The sequence below is a fragment of the Oncorhynchus clarkii genome, chromosome 2 (genome assembly GCF_045791955.1).
Source record: "Oncorhynchus clarkii lewisi isolate Uvic-CL-2024 chromosome 2, UVic_Ocla_1.0, whole genome shotgun sequence".
Classification (NCBI taxonomy): Eukaryota; Metazoa; Chordata; class Actinopteri; order Salmoniformes; family Salmonidae; genus Oncorhynchus; species Oncorhynchus clarkii.
The window spans coordinates 25,336,757-25,342,799 of record NC_092148.1 but is presented as its reverse complement, the minus strand read 5'-3'; the positions used below and the strand labels follow the sequence as shown (position 1 = coordinate 25,342,799).

The 6,043-nt window shown below is 41.1% G+C and overlaps 1 protein-coding gene across 3 annotated transcripts in view; it reads left to right on the top strand.

Annotated features, from left to right (window-relative positions):
• Nucleotides 1-6,043, top strand: part of LOC139364924 (semaphorin-6D-like) — a 122,466-nt gene that overhangs the window by 19,486 nt on the left and 96,937 nt on the right. For all 3 annotated transcript variants that reach the window (XM_071102176.1, XM_071102156.1, XM_071102166.1), the window contains exon 2: nt 2,010-2,114. The gene's annotated coding sequence lies outside the window, so the exon portion shown is untranslated. The remainder of the gene's footprint in view (nt 1-2,009; nt 2,115-6,043) is intronic.

The window sequence follows — 6,043 nt, the reverse complement described above, 5'->3', positions numbered from 1 at the left end:
AACAGCACGTCCGTGTGGATTTTCCTCAGGTTTTCGCCTGCAATATGAGTTCTGTTATACTCACAGACAATATTTTGACATTTTTAGAAACTTTAGAGTGTTTTCTATCGTAATCTGACAATTATATGCATATTCTAGATTCTGGACCTGAGAAATAGGCAGTTTCATTTAGATACGTTTTTCATCCAAACATCAAAATACTGCCCCCTACACTCAACAGGTTAAGCAATTTTGCCACAACTTTGGAAGTATGCTTGGGGTCATTGTCCATTTGGAAGACCCATTTGCGACCAAGCTTTAACTTCCTGACTGATGTCTTGAGATGTTGCTTCAATATATCCACATAATATTCCTTTCTCATGACGCCATCTATTTTGTGAAGTGCACCAGTCCCTCCTGCAGCAAAGCCCCCCCACAACAAGATGCTGCCACCCCCGTGCTTCATGGTTGGGATGGTGTTCTTCAGCTTGCAAGTCTCCCCCTTTTTCCTCCAAACATAACGATGGTCATTATGGCCAAACAGTTCTATTTTTGTTTCATCAGACCAGAGGACATTTCTCCAAAAAGTACGATCTTTGTCCCCATGTGCAGTGGTAAACCGTAGTCTGGCTTTTTTATGGTGGTTTTGGAGCAGTGGCTTCTTCCTTGCTGATCAGCCTTTCAGGTTATGTCGATATAGGACTCGTTTTAGTGTGAATATAGATACTTTTGTACCAGTTTCCTCCAACATCTTCACAAGGTCCTTTGCTGCTGTTCTGGGATTGATTTGCACTTTTCGCACCAAAGTACATTCATCTCTAGGAGACAGAACGTGTCTCCTTCCTGAAATGTATGACGGCTGAGTGGTTCCATGGTGTTTATACTTGCGTACTGTTGTTTGTACAGATGAACGTGGTACCTTCAGGTGTTTGGACATTTCTCCCAAGGCTTGTGAAAGTCTACAATTTGTTTTTCTGAGGTCTTGACTGATTTCTTTTGATTTTCCTATGATGTCAAGCAAAGAGGTACTGAATTTGAAGGTAGGCCATGAAATACATCCACAGGTACACCTCCAATAGGCTAATTGTCATCATTTGAGTGAATCAGAAGCTTCTAAAGCCATGACATCATTTTCAGGAATTTTCCAAGCTGTTTAAAGGCACAGTCAACTTAGTGTATGTAAACTTCTGACCCACTGGAATTGTGATACAGTGAAATAATCTGTCTGTAAACAATTGTTGGAAAAATGTGTCATGCACAAAGTAGATGTCCTAACCGACTTGCCAAACCTATAGTTGTCTACACTGTATTTCTGATCAATTTGATATTATTTTAATGTACAGAAAATGTGCTTTTATTAAAAAAAACAAGGACATTTCTAAGTGACCCCAAACTTTTGAGCGATAGTGTGTCTATCTCTATCGTTCACTCGCTCAGAGAGATCTCTATCTATATATACTTTTCTAAATTACTTAAACCAACTGTTTTGAAATTATAATAGCCCTTCATTCATACAGTTTCTTGGCTGTCTAGTTCGCTAATAACCACTGAAAAAAATGTAGTCAGTCAGGGAGCACAGAAAAATTCAAAAACTATGTATAGAGGACAATTATTTGCACATTTTGACGGCGAGGAAATAGGTTGACCGATACATAATTATTATGCAGGGTTGGTACATATCACCTTCTAATATTATTGATCTGCTGCATCTTGTTTTTAGGAAATAGTCCACTCGTTAATATAATTGTGTCGGTGTTCTAAAGGAACTTTATGTACCAGATAGGAACCCTGCTTCACAATATATTAATTGATGCATGACAGCGGCAGAGGGATTTGATTGATGTGACAAGCAGGACCTCCGAGGTGTGAAGATCTTCATTTGCTCGAAAAGCCGTTTTTTTTTATTAAAATGACCAAACAGAGCAGATGTTCTATTTCTTGCCTAGACCATTACATATGGTGAATGTCTAACTGTAAGTCACTCTTGAATTTGCCCGTTTTAAATCATTCCTATTCTTGTTTTTGTTTAGATTGTGGATGTCTTCACTCGGGGTGACGATCCTAACCAGCTAGTGCCAATCATCTATCCGTGTCAGCTGGCTGAATCTCTGCAGTCAAATTTGTCGAAAGTTAAGGTAAGAATGCCGTGAATTTTAATTGCAGTGAGATGAATGTTGATTGGGAGTTGTAGCTCTGGCTATGAACTTTCTTCTTACTGTTTGATCTGTAATAATTTGGGATAAGAGTGGTTTGATAGGATAGGGGCAAGGTCTGCTGGCTGGAGGCACCCAGTGACAGATTGATAAATGGAAGCAGTGTGAAAGGTTATTAAGACACTGTAATGACCTATATTATTCATTAGATTTTATCAAATATTTTAATCAATCTACAGAGCTGAGTAATTTTCATGAGCAAATGTAGGGGGTAACTCCTATTCATAAATTTGAAATATACTTGCTTTTTGTTTTTGTAGAAGTAGAGTAGATGTATATTATCATGTTATGTGTTTATTAGCATGACAATAGCAGATTGAGGTATAGGCCGTGATGGAAAGTGGCTTAAATTGCATGATGGCCAACCCGCAAATCATGCGGATATTGAAAAAACAACCGCATGGATTCCCCCATCCTGTCTGGTTTGACAGTCCCTGGTGACCATGACCATGGACAGTAGAGGACAGGGCCAAGGTGTGCTGGTGACAGGCCATCTCACGGGACGGGTCTGAACAGATGGTTGGCCAGATGCAATCTAGCTGTGACCTTGGACCAATCTGAGGGTAGAACCTGTGCAAATGTCTAAAAAAACATGTCCATAATATTAGTCTCAGACCCGTTTTTACAGTACTTTGTTATGGTTTGGTGTCTGTTAGTGAGTGATTTACATTTATTTTACATTTTGAGGACATACAGGCATAATTATAGCAATTTCTGCACCCTCTATCGCTTAAACAGCAGCTTCTCAATAATTCCCATCTCACCTGCCACCATCGCTCTCAGAGGAGATGCCCCAACCCTGGCCCAATTCAAATAGCGAGAAACAGAGTGAGAGGAGCCTGGGGAATGACTGCCACCATCAGCCCGACACTTGCCAGCCCTGCTGAGTGATTTAAGAGCGGTGAAGGGAGGGGCAGGACAAGCGCTGGATTGGGGACCGGGGGTGAGGTTAGAGGTGTCAGGCATATAATTGGGGTGAGGGGATCTCGGGGTAGATGGAGAGAAGCTTTATTAAGTCAGTTGAACTCCGATGTGGCCCGTCCACCTCGCTTTCCCACACACCCACACATACAGGCCAATCTTCCATTTCCACAAGAGACTCTGTTCAACAAAGACATAGAGGGCAAACTCCTCAGGCTCCTTTCAATCAGAGATAAGACAAAGACCTCATTAATCTACAAACGCTAGTGGGAAAGCTATCTATGGTCATGTGTCCCAAATGGTTGTCTTCTCCTCTGACACAGTTCCAGTTGAAAACATGTGCTTCTGTCAGATCTATTTAACGACCTATTAGTTAATATGCAAGTGTGTTCAGTAGTTTCAGGGCTTTTTTATTTGTTTCAAAGCCAGTTTGACATGCCACTTTTTCAGTGACGTTGTCAGTTGGATGAATGTTTTTATTTTCTTCACACAGTAAATGCTAAATTGTTAATCCTCGGTCATTGTAGTCCCTTTGCTCAGGCTCTTATTCTGCCGTGCACTGTAGAGGCTTGTTTTCAAAGCCACTGTCAAGGAGAGGGACATTGACAGCCTGGACACAGCTCTCTTTTCCTGAGAAAATAGTTTTCGACTCTGAGCAGCAAAACAAGAGAAAGTTCATGCAGAGAGGTCACGGGCAGAATTAGCTGCCTCTCTTAGTTTCTCCCACTACAAATTGGTTTCTGAGGAACTCAAGAAAGAGGCTGGCTCCTTGTTCTCTGCTTCCTTAGTAGCTTGTTAATCCCCAGCTCTGTCCGGAGGGGAAATGCTTGCGCGCACACAACCCCCCAAAAACGACCCCCTGTCCTCCTACCCAATCCTACAGGGATTTGCTAATCCTGTGCCTGGTCATGGTGGGGAGATTGCTGGCTTTTCAAAGCCCGTCTCTGGCCAGACTTCAAAGTCACAGCGATACAAGACTTGAGAAAGTGGGCTCGGTGAATGAGGTCTGCTGTGAGCAAACCTGCTCCGAGGGTCACCTCAAACGTTACCTATGCACTTTCCCCAAGGCAACACAGAGAAGTTAATTCTCGAGGTGATGGCTTTGTTAATTGGGGTACTGGGTGGGGGATAGCTGGCTTGTCAGATGTGTATGTGGAAGCCCTCTCTGGCCATAACATGTGAAACCTGACAGAAGGATGGCAGGCCAGTGACGCTATTCTTCGCAATTTGAAGAGCTGCTGCCAAATTGAAAGTGAAATGCAAGGGGGGGGGGGATTATTAATGGAAACCCCCGCTCTCCTTTGAAGTATTTTTCAATCTTGAACTGACAAACTCCTAATTCTGAATATGAGAATTTTTATTGATCCTCATCATTTATAGGTATGATGATACCTTTGCCTTGTGCAATCTTGTCAGATTATGTTCATTGAACTGTCTGTAACAAGCCTATCTATGTATAGGATGTATCGTGAGTCAGGATTTAGGCTCTGGATGTCTTAATTGTGAGACATCTCACTGTTTATAATTCTACAGAATACTGCTGCTCCTTTTCCAAGAATCACTCCAAAAACTACAATGTACATTATTTTTGGGTCTTCATACCCAGTTAGATTCTCAGATATAACAATTTGCTTGATTGGAGCAGCAAGGATTCATGCCAGTTTTGTAGGACTTTCAGGGTCATTGCACATACTATTTGTTTTGTGATCAACAATAGTTTGGTTTACTGTCTTAACAAGCATGTGATCATTTTTTGCATGCATTTTTCAGAGTTTTCTATTCATTCTGTCACCCTTTCTTAGAAATAATTTAACAATACCATACTGGTTATTTCAATTGGCATGACTAATCTTGTGGGCTTAAAATTCAAAGCATTTAAGTACAAATGTTTGTGCCCATGTGCTTGTTAGTCCGACTAAGTGGAAATCCAGTTTTCTAAAATATTTGCCCTCCTCTTGTCTTCCTCTTGAGTTATTTGTCTCGTTACTTGAATGTAATCAGAAGTCTTTGTTGCTTGGACGGTTGCGAGGGCTTTGCTCAATTTAAACCTTTTGATTAGAATAAAGGAATGATTACAGTGAAGGGACTCCTTTACTCCTGATGTTAACTTGGCTGCTTGCTTGTTTAACGAATGCAGCGTGCCCGTGCAACCTGGTAATTAGCTTAAGTGGACTCCCCGGGTTCCGGATGAAGCTTTTTGCCTTCCCGACCAGGAAAGTGCTGGGATGTGTGGCGAGAGGGATTCAGCCCTAATGCTCTGAGACAGCTTTGCCCTGGGCTAACCCTGTGTTAGAGGTCAGCAAGGTTCAGTAGAATAATGAGGAGGTTCTGTTAACTACGGATTCATAAGTAGATGTGATTTTGCAATTCATTCAGCTTATTCAATTAGCAAACCCTAGCCTATTATTTAGTGCAGATCTTTCTCTACAGATTGATTTACCTTTTACCTATTTTTTGTGATACTTGATTCCTAGGTCAGTTTTGAAATTTCAGAAACATGACTTGAAACATATCAAAGAAGTAAGAAAATATTTGTTTAAAAAATATAACGTTCAAAAAAAAAAATATATAACAATAACGAGGCTATATACAGGGGGGACGGGTACCGAGTCAATGTGCGGGGGTACAGGTTAGTCGAGAGAATTGAGGTAATATGTACATGTAGGTAGGGGTAAAGTGACTTTCCATTGATGATAATATACAGCGACTAGAGTTATTGTGCTGTATTGTGTATCAGGGCTCTGCCCTTACCTTTTTAACAAGGAGCACGTGTCCACCTAAGTTGAAAAATGTTGGAGCACACAAATACATTTAGGAGCACAATGAAAAATATTTGACGTAACAAAGTGATTAATTTGTAGTAATGGTGCAAGCAAGACGGTCATGAATCTGCACTCTGTGTATTCTCAGTGGCACTCGGGCTGCGGTAT